Below are 17,108 nucleotides of genomic sequence, written 5' to 3'. Positions count from 1 at the left end.
TGGCAGACCGAAGTCCCTATCATACATTGGACTCTCTAGGGCTTGAAAATATGCTTGACCTCAGTCCTTTCCCCTTTCCAAGCAGGGATAATGAAGTGTGGCATAAAGCTTCTCTGGGTCAGGGTTGCCCACTCCACAGTGTTGGCAGCACCAGTCTCAACAGTGTGATGCTGAACCAAGCTAGGCTGCAGCTGTGTAGAGCTGGTATGCAGGAGCAGAGGACACACTGTGCAGCTGAGTTGCTTGCATTCATTTTTATTTCTTAGTAACTTTTTTACCTGTATGGCTTTATAGGAGCTACTTTATCACTCCATGTTTCCGTTTCCTCATCTGCAAAACAGCAATAATAATAATAGCATATACCTCATAGGGTCATCATGAGTATTAAATTAGTTAATACAGGCAAGCCCTTTCAACGGGGCCTGGCACATCATCAGTGTTTGCTCGTGTTGTCCTGGAGCAGAGGTGCAGCGAGTTTTGACTTGCCAAACATAGTGTCAACCTCAGCACATCAGGCAAATTTCCTTCTCTATTTTAGGAGGTCATTACTAGGGCAGTTGCACAGAAAAAGACAAAATGGTGTTAGACATCTCTTGAAATGTCTAGGTAATCTCAGTGACAAGGGTGTCTCTCACTCCAGAATTACAGATAACTGGCTACACACTGAACTTGGTTCAGAAATGTCACACATTTCTGTGCTGTTTTGAAGGTGCTGATGTTTCAGGTAACTCAGAACTGCTGGGACTAGAATATCGTATGAAGCATAGCTGGTCAGGTTGTATGTGGATGTTTCAGGGTATATGAGGATGTTTTCCAAGAAGAGCAAAAAGCATCCCCTAGAAAGTCCTGCAGGACTTTCAAACTGTTGTATGCAAAAAAGCAGTTCTGGAGGGCAGGAAATAATAATTAGTGAAAGTAAAGTATGTAGCAGTGATATTAGCCAGAGCAGTCAGTTGTGTCAGGGAGGCAAAAAAGCACGTGTTTCTTAAGCACTACTTTTGTCGCCTGTCTAGGGGTGGTGGATATGTGGATGTAGACCTGATAGGCCCAAACTGAGGCATAGCTGAGGGCTGTGGTTGGACAGCAGTGCTTTGAGAGACCTTGAAAGTAAAAGCCCTCATGCTGCTGCCAGAGGTCAAGAGGCATTGTGTTCTCTGCACACTCTTTGTCATCCAAATGCAACAATGGAAGGCAGACAAGGTTCTAGGCACTCAGAAGATCTAATTTTATGGTCCTTCTGAGCTGGCCCAGGAGAATGAGGGAACCAGACAGTATTAGGATCCCAGTAATCTTAGCAGAGGCCCAGTCATCTGCTTTTCTTCCTCACAAAGTGCTCCACTGCCTTGTTGGGAGAGATAGGGCCCCAGTGGATTTCGAGGCCTATGAATTCCTACCAAGTCTTAAGTTATGGGTGCTGTGGTGGCCACAGGGATGCCAGATAAAATTCAGAACACCAGTTAAATTTGAATTTCCAATAAATGATGAATAATGTCTTGATATAAATATATCCCAAATATTATGTAGCATATACTTATACCAAATAAGTATTTGTTATCTGAAGTTCAAGTTTAACTGGGTATCCTGTATTTTCACCTTCTAAGTCTGGTAACCCTCACTGAGGGGTATGGTCAGGGAAGGCTGATGGATGGTGCAACCTCCAACTAAACAAAAATAATAGAAACGCTACAGGATTCTGGTGCCCTCACATCAGAGGAGACTCTCCTTGCAGGACTTTCGAGGGGATGCTTTTTGCTCTTCTCCATGATACTGGCTCATTTGGTTCAGCTCTCTGAGAGTGAGGCAGGTCTGGATACTTACCCACTCTAATGCTGTAGTTGGCTACTCTACAGATTTCAAGGACTCTTGCTGATCAGTCAGAGCTGTGAGAAAGTCCCAGTGGTGCCCACGCAGTGTGGCCTTCCAGACTATAGCCAGGCCACTATCCAGAAGACATGAGAAGTCCCATTTACATAAGTATCTTCTTGCCCCCAGATATAAGCCTTGTATCTCCATAAACTACTGGAGCTGGGACAAAAAATAACATGGCAACTGAGAAGGCTCACCTGAAGACAGAGAGCTTACTCTGGTAACAGGCAGTGCAAGACTTGGCAAGTCTGACCAGCAACCTGTGATCTCAAAGGCAGCAGCCCTGTTGTCAGACATTTGCTACATCTACAGAACAGATACAGCAGCCTATACATATATATATATATATATACCCAGCTTATGTGGTTACATGAAAATTAAATAATAAAACATATGCAAATTGTATGAACATTCTTAGCACAGTACCTGACACATAGTAAATACTCAATAAATGCAACCCTAATAGTGATTATTATTATTTACATGGTCTTGCAACTCAGAGCTTTGTTTCCAGCTTAGTACTCTCTCAGGAGCCACACTCATACATCCAGCTGTCCACTGTATATTTCTACACAGATGTTCCAAAGACACCTTATATTCGTTGCGTCAAAAATGAAACTTGTTTTGTCTCCTTCTAAACCCCCTTTTCTTCTCTCTTCTCTACCTCGCTTGTTGATGCTATCATTTATCAGTCACCCGACCTGGAATCTTAGAAATTATTTTTCATTTCTGTCTTTTCCTTGGCATTGCCACCCAACTCTACTCCTTATCAAATTAACCATTAGAATCTGACAATTTTACTTCTTTGACGTTTTCACTTTTTATTTGCTCCCCATTTCTTGATAAAAACATCTTTAAAAAGCAATGATTCAAGGCCAAGGCCCTGGCTCTTAGGAAGCTGGTGACTTTGGTGGCAAAAACAGACTCTTATAGCAGATTATCATATTGTTTAAAATATTTGCTGCCCCTGTCTATGGGGCCTGTGGAAGGAATTTGGCCACGGACTTGCATTGGCCAATAGAATGCAAACATATGTGATATATGCTGAGCAGAAACTATAAGAGCCATCATGTGGTTTCATCTTTCTCATTTCCCTTGCTATGATGCTACCATATCCCAAATAGGGCCAGCTCCTTCAGTCTAGATTAAGAATGCAAAAGACATGAAGTAGATCAGTGGCCAATTCATGGTGTACACGTAACATCAACAAATACAAATCTATTTTGTTATTAAGATATGGAGATTATCCATTACTGTATCACAACCCAGATAAAACTGACTGATACAACTCCTTTGAGGATTATAAACAGAGTCTTTGAAGCTAATGCATGATGATATGAAAATCAGTGAGTCTTGATGATGTGACACACAGTATTTTCCAACAAAGTAAGAAAGCTCAGTGTGCTGCCAGGCATCACAGATGCGCCACACATGCATCGGGTGCCAAGGGTGTTCTGTTGGTCAAAGTTCTATTTGACAAAATAAAACTTTTATCATTTTGAAAATGTCAGTAGCTATAGGAGTTTTCAAAAGGGGCCAACAAAATTAAACTTTAAAAATCTCTTTGGTGTGTACATAACACACAAAACAAGAGCTGACTGCACTGAAAGATACCAGGGATTCATAGAGTTGCATGCTGAAAGGAAATGGCATTGCTGTGAGTTTATTTATGACCTACTTCAACATGTTGGAAGAAATGTCAGCAATTTGGAGGCTGGTAACGTAATTTAACAGAAAAACAGCTTCAATTTTCTAACTCTACCACAAGCCCCAAATCAGCCTGACCATTTCTAGGGCACACATCTGTTTTACTTGGTAACAATAGCAGCAGCAACAATAAGTAATGACGAATGATTGCATATAAGGAACCATGTTAATGTATCACTAGATATTAAACAGGGCATTACTTTACTGGTATATGTGTCCAATTTGAATAAACAAATTGGTATATGTGTCAAATTTGGATCCATCAGGGCACTTCAAAACTTAAGTAATCTTGACTCAACTCTAAATACTCAATTTTAAAGTAGTTTCTAAACTTCGACATATTGACATTTTGGGCCAGATAATCCTTTTTTGGAACTCTTTCTGTGTAGGAAGTTTAGCAGTATCCCTGGCCTGACCCCTCAGATGCCAGTAGCACCCCACAGTTGTGACAACCCAAAATGTCTCCAGATATTACCAAATGTTCCCTGGGTGACTTCGTGCTCTGCAGCAATGAATCTAGTGGGAAGAAATTAGAAACCAGTACATACTACATAGAAAATATTTTTGAGTAGGCAGGACTTTTGACTTATCTAATTAAGTTAGCTGATCACTTTGCTTGTAATTCAAACCAACCCTTCCCCAATTCTTAGTAATAGCTACTGATTGAGTGCTGATTGTGGACAGTAAACATAATTTGCATAGTCAATATAGCGTGGAGATTAAGCACTCGGCTCTGTAGCCTGGGTTGCAATCCTGGTTCTGCCATCTGCTTGCTGTGTAACCTGGGCTATGTTTCTTTACCTCTCTTCCATTGTTTCTTTAACTGTACAATGAAATAATGATAGCATGCATGAAATCACACAGACATGTTGTGAGAATTCAATGAACATAAGGTGCTTAGAACTGAGCTTAGAGTATGGATAACAGGGAATAGATGTTTGTTGTTATTCTTAAACCTTACAACCGTTCACGTTAGGCAGCATTATCTGCATTTTATACATGTGGAAGCAAATATTCAGGGAAATCAAGTCCCAAATACACAACTGCTAAATCATTTGGTTAACAAGAAGAGGAATCAGATTCAAACTCCAAAACTGCTGTGTTTCTCACAACACGGCAGGCTTGGGTGGAAAACAGGTTAAACCTGGGAGAAAGAGTCCTCTTTTAGGGATAAAAATTGGGATTGTTCAGTTGGTTTGGTGTGTTTGCATGGGGTAGCGCAAAGCCCCCATGAACATGACTTTTACTACTAACTAGCTGTGTGAATTTGGCAAGCGTCTTGAACATCCTGGGGCTGTTTACTCATCTGCAAAATGGACACAAAAAACACCTGCTCTGCGATCTTCACGGGTGGTAGTCAGAGTCATGTGAAAAGATGCAGGCAGTAGAGCGCTGTAAAACTCTAAAGTGCTCAGCAAATATAAGGTAGGCCGGGTGCTGTGGCTCACACCTGCAATCCCAGCACTTTGTGAAGCCAAGGCAGGTGGATCACTTGAGGTCAGGAGTTCCAGATCAGCCAGGCCAACATGGTAAAACCCTATTTCCACTAAAAATAAAAAAAGTAGCCAGACGTGGTGGTGCATGCCTGTAATCCCTACTCAGGAGGCTGAGGCAGGAGAACGGCTTGAACCCAGGAGGCGGAGGTTGCAGTGAGCAGTTTGTACCACTGCACTCCAGCCTGGGTGACAGAGTGAAACTCCATCTCAAAAAAAAAAAAAAAAAAAGAGTAAGGTGGAAATATAAGGCCGGGCTGTCGGGTAGTGATGTCTCAGACCTTTCAATCCCTTGGTCATGTCTTGTTTCTCCTGCAAAAGCACGTTTTTCTGGGGCCCCATGTTGCCATCCTGGCCTCAGGGGCAGCTGGCCTTGCTGGGGAGGCATCATGTGCAAGCAGGCAGGGATGAGGGCTTCTCCCCTGGTTCCAGGGTGGGCAGACTGGGAGGTAACCCCAACATGGATGTGGCAGCTGCTGCTTATCTGTAGTTAGTCAACGGCCCAGACAGATGAGGTGTCCGTGGTGACCTTCCTGCCTCAGTGAGTGTGGGAACTCGGGGCTTCCCAGGGCGAAGGAGTGGGAACATAAACAAAATGGGTCCTGCCGGAGCTTGGGCATCGCATCCTCCCTCGGCCCTGCCCGAACCTCGGAGGAGGCGCCCAGGAGGTCATCCAGGCACTGCTGCCCAGAGCCATGCAGGGGAGATGGCCAGGGCTCCAGGGTTGGCCTCAGTCACTGTCAGCCCCCCGCATGATTCTGACTCCCCCAGAGGTGGGTTCTTCCTGCCAAAAGTCCCACCACCGGCACCCTTTGTTGTCAGAGGGCAGAGTCAGAAATATGTCATCCTGGTGGAAACTCTCCCTCCCTCTTACCTCAGCAGGTTTATCCCTGGATTCCGTGGACTGCTGCAGGGGTTAGTCTCCTGGAGAGAGCAGGGCCCCTGCATCTCTTTCTGACAAAAGATGGCAGACATAAACAAGAGGAAGTTTGAAAGAAAGAGAAACAGCTAATTCTCAGCAAGCTTTCATATGTCTTCGGAAGGCTTGGCATCCACGGCTCCTTCAGAATGAACACCTGTGTCTGCTACGCTTTGTGTCAAGTGACTTCTCCATGCCTTTCTTGTGTCTTTTTTCTCAGCTCCTTTCCATTGCCTCCTTTATGTTTTCTCACTGCCTAGCTCTTCCCAATAGCACCACCCTGAGTGGTGCCAGGGCAAAATAGTAAAGCATTTTACATTTGTTTTCATGACTTCCCACCCTTTTTTCAGTCTCATTCCTTTCCATCATTATGGTGTTCAGCAGCTGCTCTGCACTTGACAAACGTGCCAGACACTGCTGCCAGGGAGACATCAGCCGGCAAGCAAGGGAAAGTTGCAGACTTCTCAGCGCTTACGTCCTAGCTGGGAAGACAAATATTGGACAACTATTCTCTAAAGGAGGCATTCAGAGTGCTGTGAGTGCCTGTCAGTAGATGCAGACAGGGGCTCATGGAGAGCCTCCTGGAAGAAGAGATGTTTGGGTTGAGCCTGGAAGCGTGAGTGTTACTTGGGTGAAGTGTTGGGAAGAGAGGTGAAGACAGAGAATAAGACAGGTGAGAAGGAACACATTCTATGTGAAGGTGCTGAGGGAAGATAGAACATTTGAGGAACCAAAAATGAATGGTACAGCTGCCTGTGGTACATAGCCTGGGCCTCACCCTCTTCCCTGAGCACTTGACAATGCACATAAGGTCCCTAAACACTTCTGCCTACTCACCCACCATAAAACCTGTCATGTCTGCTCTTCCTTTAAGGCTCTGTTTTTTTGCCTTCCATAATTGCAATCTCAACTGATAGTTTCCTAAGACAGATTTGGGGTCTGGAAACAGACTCTTAGCTGAATTCTACTACTTCACTGTGCGATCTCGAGGAAGTGACTTAGCTTCCCTGAACTGAGGTATATCATCAGTAATATGGGCTAATAACTGTGCTAATAGTAGCATTTCATGATTGTTTACAGTGTCAGCTTCCAGTGCTCAGCATTTTTGTCTTTTATTGTATGATTCTCACAAACCTCATAAGGTAGGTAATGCTTTTATCCCTTTCTCCCTTCTCAAAGGATTCTTAGGAAGCCTAGGTGTGACACTAATTATAGATGCACTTTGTAACCATTAAGAGTTAATGCAAAAAATGAAATATTAGCATGATGTTCAATAATATTACCATGACGTTCAACAAGTACATATTTAATGAATAACTGCATTTGTTGAATGCCATGACAGTTGTGGGCTGTAATTAAATGAGTCTCAAAATTTTTTTTTTTTTTTTTTTTTTTTTGAGACAGAGTCTCGCTCTATCCCCCAGGCTGGAGTGCAGTGGCGCAATCTTGGCTCACTGCAAGCTCCGCCTCCTGGGGTCATGCCATTCTCCTGCCTCAGCCTCCTGAGTAGCTGGGACTACAGGCGCCTGCCACCGCACCCGGCTAATTTTTTGTATTTTTAGTAGAGACGGGGTTTCACCGTGGTCTCGATCTCCTGACCTTGTGATCCGCCCGCCTCGGCCTCCCAAAGTGCTGGGATTACAGGCGTGAGCCACCGCACCCGGCCTCAAAATCTTTTGTGTCTGTCTCCTGAACAAACCAAACAAAAAGCAACAGAAGGAATGAAAAACATTGTCATCACCAATTTGCTAATTGTATGCCATGCCAGCCTACAGAAGAGAGAATTCCACAGATGTGACCCTGAGCCTCCAAAGTTTACAGTCTGATGACCACCACTACCTGGAATGCAGATACAGATAACAGAGTGAAAGCTCAGTATCAGTTGATGAAGAGACACTGGGTTGTATCAAGCTAATTTCCTACCAAGGGTAAGGATCTTTCAGGAGACCAAATGAGCAGGAAAAAATTCATAAACTTGTATTAAAATTCAAGGTGGGGGCTGAAACCAGAAGGTTTAAGTCTGTTGGTATTCTCCTTAGTACATGTCTCTTCGCTTTCTATCAGTTTATCACAGCGTGTTTTTCACCCAACCCCAATTCTGGGGAATTATTTATACATGATATGTGCACTGTCATAATAAGGACATGTTTTTAAATTGTCAATTTCTGAAACCACATGTGTGTATCACAAACTAATATGAATGTGTGTGTGTGCGCGCACGTGCATATTCATGTGTGTGTGTGACTGGCTTCCTACACTTACACTCCCCTACTTGAAGAGAAGTGGTGCCGGCTCCCCCTGAAATCAGCCAGTGTGGGAGGAGTACTGACACCAAAAACAAAGGAAATGAAATAGGATAACTGTGGTTTGAGGCTCACAGATCAGATGAGAGGCAGTGAATGAGAAAGTCAATGAGCTGAAAATGACAAGTACAGGCACCTCCTAGGGATCATACCTCTAACAAATGATTGTATTGAACATTTGTTTAAACTCCTGTAAAGTACTCTGAAGTTTAACATCCTTTCCCTCCCTCACAATATTAAGTAGTATAGCTTGGAGGTTGAAAGCAGATTCTGGATTCAAATCCCGGTTCTGTCAGATTCTGCCACTTACCAGCTAAATGACGTTGGACAAGTCACAATATCCCTAAGCCCTTATTTCTTTACTTGTAATGTGGGGAGTACAATCTGCCCCCATGAAGCTCTTAAAAGGATAAAGAAAAATAAAAAGTGACAAACGTTTTGCATTCACTGTATAGCAAATGACTACTTGATGGTGTTTTATAGGTGACAAAATAGATGCCCAGAGAAGTTAACCTCCTGTCTTGGGTCCCCCCGAGTGTTAACAGCAGTGCAGGGAAGCAGCCAAGCATCCTGTCTCTGGCCCATGGCTCTTTTATCCATGTGGAGCACCAGTCCCACACAGAAATCATGTTTAGGCTACAAGTGATTTTTCATATATATCTTCTTTAATTTGCATCTGTCTGCCAAATCCACATATTAGCAAGCTCAAAACTCCAATGGAAAGGCGTAGATAGGATCTTCTGGAAAATTAGATCTGGGATGACCCCAGGAGACCCAAAGAACTATGTGTGAGAAAAAACACAATACCCTGTCACACCCCCTTCAATTGTGGGCAGGTAGATTATTTACTTTGTGGGTTGATGTAACACAATTTTTAATCCCATGTTGGCTACGCTCCGCCACTTCCCCCACCATTAGTGGGTGTGTGCTCAGGCAGTGTAAACTCAGGAAGGTAATGCAAAACCAGGAAAGTAAATCTGATTCTTACACCTCTCACCCCGCATCAGCCTCCTTCTCTCTTTTTACTTCATTCTCTTCAGCTTTAAAAAACCAGAGGTAAATGTATTTTCAGTTGTCTTTGGCACAGCCCTATTTTGGAAATCGTAGACAGCCAGCTGGACCAGGAGTCAGGAAGCCAAGGGCTTTCATCTGGGTCTGACATTGGTTAACTGTGGGCCTTCAGGAAAGTTAGATCAGTCCTCCAGGCTTTTGTTCCTTTTCTGTAAAATGAAAAGAAGACTAGAGTTTTTATGAAGTGCTCACTGTGCACCATGTGACTTCAATTGTGTTACTTTATTTAATCCATAAGAGAAAGAACTCTACTAGCTAGGAATATAGATCTGTACCAGGCAAATTTAAAAATGCAGGAGCAGGCCGGGCACGGTGGCTCACGCCTGTAATCTCAGCACTTTGGGAGGCCGAGGTAGGCAGATCATGAGGTCAGGAGATCAAGACCATCCTGGCTAACACATTGAAACCCCATCTCTACTAAAAATACAAAAAATTAGCCGGGCGTGGTGGCAGGTGCCTGTAGTCCCAGCTACTCGGGAGGCTGAGGCAGGAGAATGGCATGAACCCGGGAGGCAGAGTTTGCAGTGAGCTGAGATCGCGCCACTGCACTCCAGCCTGGGTGACAGAGCGAGACCCTGTCTCAGAAAAAAAAAAAAAAAAAATGCAGGAGCAGAGAGGCCAAGTTGCCCAAGGCCACAGAGGTGGCAAAGAGGAAGCTGAGTTGGAATTTGAACCTAGGACCATCTGATTCCAAATTTTATGCTTGAATGAGTTATCCAGTACAATCTATAATTTTCTTTTCTTTTCTAATATTATGCTGTTATGTGAGCACCATTAATCAATATTTAGTTGGCTTAGTTTATTACAGTGAGTAATTCTTCCATGCCTTGGGGTCTTACTCTATATAGGCAGAAGCTCTGAGTAAACTTACTACATTCCTTATTTAGTCAGCTAATACATTAATTGTCACTCTGATATTGTAAGTAGTAGTTTTATTGCCATTAGTGAAAATTAGTGAGCCACCAGGTGTGGTGGCTTACACCTGTAATCCCAGAACTTTGCAAGGCTGAGGCAGGAGGATCACTTGAGCCAAGAGTTCGAGACCATCCTGGGCAACATGGTAAGACCCTATCTCTACAAAAAAATACAAAAATTAGCCGGGTGTGGTGGTGGACACTTGTAGTCCCAGCTACTTGGGAGGCTGAGGTGGGAGAATCACTTGAGCCCAGCAGACTGAGGTTGCAGTGAGCCAAGATCCATGCCACTGTACTCTGGCCTGAGTGACAGTGCCAGACCCTGCCTTAAAATCATACACATACATACATACCTACATACATACATAAAGTAATGCTGCCTTCATCTGATATGCTTCTTCCAATAAGAAAAAAACTTTTCTTGGAAACTCTTCCCCTATCCTTCTTTGGAAACTTTATATAATTGATTTTACCTTCCATTATTTAGATTGTTTATTGACAAACCAAAGTTATTTGATGTGTATGTCTAACCCATATAGAATCAGGGCATAATATGAAGGGTATTTGGTTCCTGAAAGGGTGTTTGCACGAGAATATTGGACATGAGGCTACCAGCTACTCAGCATTGTAGTGGAGATTTGTCCTCTTATTCTCAGGTGCCTCTCAAGTTGGACTCACATAAGAACTAAATATGTCTCAGCTATAACTTGACTACATAATGGCTGGAAGAGGAGTGCATTGGCGTGCACCCCACTCTGTGGAGGAGAGACAGGAATACTTAATATTTTCTGTAGTCAACCAGGTATATCATTGAGCCTAGTTCTTCATATCGTAGTTATATTCTGTAAAAGTAAATACGATGCTTATTTTAGTTGCTATTGCATCCTTAGGCTAGCCCAGTGCCTAGCACATAGTAGGTGCTCAATAAATATGTGTTAAATAAATGAACAGGACAAGACAAACCAATAGGGAAGATAATTAGGAGCACCTGGACCTAGGTTACATGTCGGTTAGCAATTTCAATCTGCCTAAATCTTGTGATATGAGCTCCTTAAGAGCAATGACTTTTTTACTCATCTATGTATTCCCTAGGATTTAGCCTTCATAATAGGGGCCCAAAAATTTCCAGGGGATTAAATCATCTTATAGTAAAGTTATTTTAGAAGATAATATAGTGGAGGGATGAAAGAAAAGTCAAGTGATTTAAAAGTGATAATGATAAGAATGATAACAACAATCACATAATCATACAAGGTAACAGTGGAAGACAAGAGTGCTCTTGGAAAGGAGTGACGCTGTTGCTGGTGAAACTGCATCAGAAGTTGTCCAGGTAGGGGGTGTGATGTCCTCTTTCTGCCGTTTTCATGAGCGCCAAAAGTAGAGTCAATTTATATTGATACTTTAGAGAAAGTGATTCCCTAACATTCCTCTCAGTTTTGCCCTCATCATCCCCTAATAGGCCTAAGTCCAAAATACCATAGCTCTCATTGATCAGTTATTGATTTTCCCCTCTGTTCTCATACAGAGTCACTTCCTGGGTACATGAGATCTAAGATGAATTCCAGTATCTTCCCTTCCTGGACCCTGTACTGCATCCCTCTTTCTCTCCAATGACCATGTCTCTCCAAAGGGTGGAAGGCATTTTCACTGCACCCAGGACTCCTCTCCCTGCCCCATCCTCTTAAAGACAGCCATGCTCAGTGATCCAAAGCTGATTTTCTGTTATATACTGTGATGCCATAACCGATTATTTCTTCTATTAAAGAAGATAAAGATATATGTTTTAATTTTAGTGAAACATCCCCTGTGGTTAAGAGGACATCCTGTCATATAAGAAGCCCAGGAGTGGGAAAACAGAGGATTTAGTGACACTTCATAGATTTCTGGTTGTGGGGTCAACTTAGAGACTGACTCAAAATTGACGTAAATAGGAATAAAGTAATGGCTTTGAGGGGGAATGAGTAAGCTGGTTTAAAGTCTACAGGGAGCAATATCCTACATAGATGAATAAGACAAACAAGAAATAGTCTTGAATGGAGCAAGAATGTGGGAAACATTTAGATGGGAAAATGGAGATAAACTAAAGAAACGCAGAGAGTTTTGAAGTCCACACAGAAGACTTTAGAAGATAGTAATAACTAACATTATCCACCCAGCACTCATCTAAGCTCTTTAGATATATCACTTTATGTAATCTTCACAAGTCTATGAGGTAGGTACTAGTATTATCCCCATTTTACAGATTAGGAAACCAAGGCACAAAACGATGGAGTGCCTTACCCAAAGCCACATAGCAACTAAGAGGTGAACAGAGTTGAAATTTGAAGCATAAGCTCTATTCTATACTAGCATTCATTTGTCACTAACTGTGCTAGACAGTATGCTGAATCTGGCCCTAGGAGTCTTAAAGAGCTATGTGCAAGAGAAAAAATTTTTTTCTACCCCTTCAATTGTCAACACGTAGATTATTTACTCTGTGAATTGATGGAACACAATATTTAATCCGTGGGGGGGTTTTCGTTTTTTTCGAGATGGAGTTTTGCTCTGTTGCCCAGGCTGGAGTGCAGAGGTGCAATCTCAGCATACTGCAACCTCCGTCTCCCAAGTTCAAGTGATTCTCGTGCCTCAGTTTCCCAAGTAGCTGGAATTACAGGCAGGTGCCACCATGCCCCAATAATTTTTGTATTTTCAGTAGAGACGGGGTTTCGCCATGTTGGCCAGGCTCATCTGGAACTCCTAACCTCAAGATATCCACCTGCCTCGGCCTCCCAAAGTGCTGGGATTACAGGCGTGAGACACTGCGCCCGGCCAATTCTGTTTTTTATACACATTCTTCTCATAAAGTATGTGCATCTATACACTGTAAGTGTGTGTATGTTGTGGTATTTATATAATCAAATACAATTTACCACCATTCTTCAAGATCGCAAGATCATGCTGCATTCTAATCTCTAGGTTTTAGCATGGTTTCCATTCGCTATTCCTGAGAGGAAATCCACAGTCCTTGCATTTTACAGATGGTGAAAGTGGTTTAGAGGAGGTCAATGGCTTAAGCAAGGTCACAGATCAAGTTTTAGCAACATTTGGCTTAAATCGGGATCAATAACTTCTGACTGTCCAGCCAGATCCTTACAGGGTCTGCCTGTCCTGGGGCCTGGGCCACATTCCAAATTGGGTCATCTGGTGCATGCTGCCTGTCTGAAATTCCCCTTGTGGTTTTGCTCACATCTGGTGTTTTTCACTTCTCTTTCTAAACACGTGCTTTGATCCTATTGCTGCTACAGCAGAAAGATGTCCATGGTTCCAAGGAGCATAGCTAATTTAGTGAGAGGTGAAAGATACTCCTCTCAACAGGACTTCTAAAAATAAACAGTATTATAGCCTTACAATGTCATGCTTGAAGCACTTCCCAGAAAACCCCCAATATAGTAACTCCTACAGTATCTCTCTACAGCCCCAAAACCTCTAACATGCCTGGACTTCTAGCCTCTCTTCTCAAATCCTCAACAGGTTTGAAGTCTTCCTCATGTTGTTCTTCCTTTTAGTCACTCTTGAAGTAGACTGCAAGGGTGACAAATGGTTAAACGCCTTCCATAAGAGCTCTGTAGTCATGTTTCTCCATCAGCTCACACACACTAAGCTGGAAGCTACGTATATTTACTTCCATAAAACCTTATCTACAAGCTTTCCTGTTTTATGCATTTTAGCAAACTTTGTTCCTCATTCTGCCCCTGTTTTATTTTAGTAAGTTCGTTTCTTAATTATAAAAGTATTTTCTTATTACCTTAAAATTTTTAGGTAAATAGAGAAGAATAAAAAAAAAAAAACACAATCCCAGCACTTTACCATAGCCATTATTCATTTTTTGTTTTGTTTTCTTCCATTTTTATTTTCCCTGTATGTGTGTATGTCTTTTTGTTTGTCTATTTGCTCAGTCTTTTTTTACATAGAATCATAATTTACATGCAATTTTTGTGTCCCCTTCTTTCACTATTTAATATTATAAATGTTTCCCATGTTGCTATGTAATCTTGCAGATAAAAAGTTAGGAATGAAAAGAGATAACAGATTTTGACAAAGTAAATGGGGAAAGGGCTTCAATGACCTCCCATAAAGCAACAGACTGTGAATATCACTTGTGGGACCCAATTCTTCTCTGAGTTGCTGGGATTTGGAATTAAGATAAAGAAGACACAAGTGAGTAGAAAGAGGCAAAACAGCCCAATGTTTTTGGAGACGAAAGATTAATATGAAGTCACAAATGGCTAAATTCAAGATTCAAGACAACTAACCTGCCCTATTGAGTAAGTCAGAGTCAAGGCTACCTAAACAGTCCCAGAAAAGAACAACTTATCACAGATATGGCCAGAAGGAGGGATGTTTGGGAAACACTCCTCCTGGGGAAAGAACATCTTCCCAGGGGCTGTAGAAAATGATAATAAGTAAGTTACGTCGTCCACTCCCATTTCTAGAGGGGTTTCGGAGAAGAAATGAAGAGGCAAGGCATTCTTCCTGTGGGAGGGGATTGTTGGGCTTCGTGGCTATGTCTTCTAATCTCTCTCAGTCCCTTTTTCCTTTTCAGTTGCCCCATTGGACCCCACCCCAAACTAAGAAATGTTACCCCAAATGGGTTAAGTTGTCCTTACCTAGCCAACATTCTTCAATCAAACTTTTCCATCTCTTGCCTTTCTTTGCTGACCTTCCCAAACCCAAGACATCGAGCTAGCTCCCCTGTGCTATCTCATCTCTGCATATCCACCCTTACCACAGAGGGAGGCCAGTGCTGAGCAGCATCTGCATGCCTGCTTAGCAGCAACAGTGAAGCCTGATGATGAATAGAGAGAGGTACAGAGGTCTGTTCAGGTTTACCTCTTTGGAGCTGCTTTCCCTATTCCAGGAAGACCCAGTGACCTATTATTTGTGTCAGGCACTTTCATCCTCACAACAGTGCTGGAAGATTGGTATAGCTATTCTCAAATTACAGATGAGGAAACTAAGCTCTGGGGATCTGTCTGTGTCAGAGGTCCCCAACCCCCAGGGCATGGACAGGCACCAGTCTGTGGCCTGTTAAGAAGAGGCCGCATACTCCCTTGAGCCCCGCCTCCTGGGCAGATCAGTGGAAGCATTAGATTCTCATAGGAGCGCAAACCCTATTGTGAACTGCACATGCTAGAGATCTAGGATGCATGCTCCTTATGAGAATCTAATGCCTGATGATCTGCAGTGGAACAGTTTCATCCTGAAACCATCCCCACTGCTGCCCCCACCTGTGGAAAAAATTGTCTTCCACAAAACATATCCATGGTACCAAAAAGGTTGGGGACCGCACTGGTCTATGTAATGCATAATATTGTAGAGAGGTAAGAAAACTGAGAAAATACCCAAAGGTGCAGAGAAAAGTACAAAGCAAAATTACTCAGCATCCATTATCCCCAAAGAAGTATTGATAACTTTTAAAATATATTGCCTTTCATTGTTTCTATGTGTTCATCTACGTGTATGTGTATGTGTGGATGTAAGATGATAACCTGTAATACATGAGTTTATTTTGCTTTACAAGATCAGGATTCTGTTATTTCTATGAGCCTTGCTAGCACTTCCATAACAAGGTACCACAACTGAGTGGCTTAAATAACAGCAATTTGCCGTCTCACAGGTCTGGAGGCTAGAAGTCTGAGATCAAGGGGTTGGCACGTGGGTTCTTTGTGAGGACTGTGAGAGAGAATATGTCCCAGGCCTCTCTCCTGTCTTCTGCTGTTTTGCTGGAAGTCTTTGGTGTTTCTCAGCTTCTGCTGCATCACCCCAATCTCTGCTTTCCGCTGCATCACCCCTATCTCTGCCTTCCTCTCCACATGGCATGTATTCTCAGGTGCATGTCCGCCTCTCCACATGGCAGTATCCTCAGTGCATGTCCGCCTCTCCACATGGCAGTATCCTCAGTGCATGTCCGCCTCTCCACGTGGCAGTATCCTCAGTGCATGTCCGCCTCTCCACGTGGCAGTATCCTCGGTGCGTGTCCGCCTCTCCCCGTGGCAGTATCCTCGGTACGTGTCTGCCTCTCCACATGGCATTCTTTTTATAAGGAAATAGTCATTTTGAATTAAGGATTCCTCCTACTTCATTATGACCTCATTTTAACTTGATTGATTACATCTACAACCTTATCTCCAAATAAGGTCACCTTCTGAGGTAACGGGGGTTAGGACTCCAACGTATCAATTTTGGGAGGACACAATTCAACCCATAACAACTATTTGCACAGTATTGCCTCTTATTTTTTTTCTACTTACCATTCTATGTGGACGTTTTTGTAAGGGGAAAGGACTGGCACATGCAAATGTGGGCAGGGAGAGAAGGCCCGAGGGGAGCAGCACAGTGGGGAACAACCCACAGCCTTGGGGAAGGCACGGCAGGAGAATAGCATGGAGAAAGGCAGGGGAGCTGTCAGAGCATTGACCATCACCGTGGTTTTCCTCCTTCACAGGCTTCCTGAGGGATCCTCAGAAACATGTGTTAGAAAAGAAAAGCTTCCAGGTCTGTCCAGTCTCCTCCATAACCACAGTTTCCCACCCACGTACCATTATCTGGCTTGGAATGGATCCTGGAAGGAGGACTCAAGAGAAACCATAGAAACAGACAACAGGAAGTAAGTGTGAGGGAAGCTTTGGACGGTGAAAGTATTAGATTTGTCAACTGGGAAGCAGTATAGTAATTAAGCCCTACATAGAGTCAAACAAATGTTTCAAATCCTACCTCTGACACTCATTTTAAAAATATTTTATTTTTTATAGCAGTTTTAGATTCACAGTAAAATTGTGCAGCAAGAATAGAAAGT

Source organism: Rhinopithecus roxellana, chromosome 8 (genome assembly GCF_007565055.1).
Source record: "Rhinopithecus roxellana isolate Shanxi Qingling chromosome 8, ASM756505v1, whole genome shotgun sequence".
Taxonomy (NCBI): Eukaryota; Metazoa; Chordata; class Mammalia; order Primates; family Cercopithecidae; genus Rhinopithecus; species Rhinopithecus roxellana.
This window is presented reverse-complemented; position numbering follows the sequence as displayed.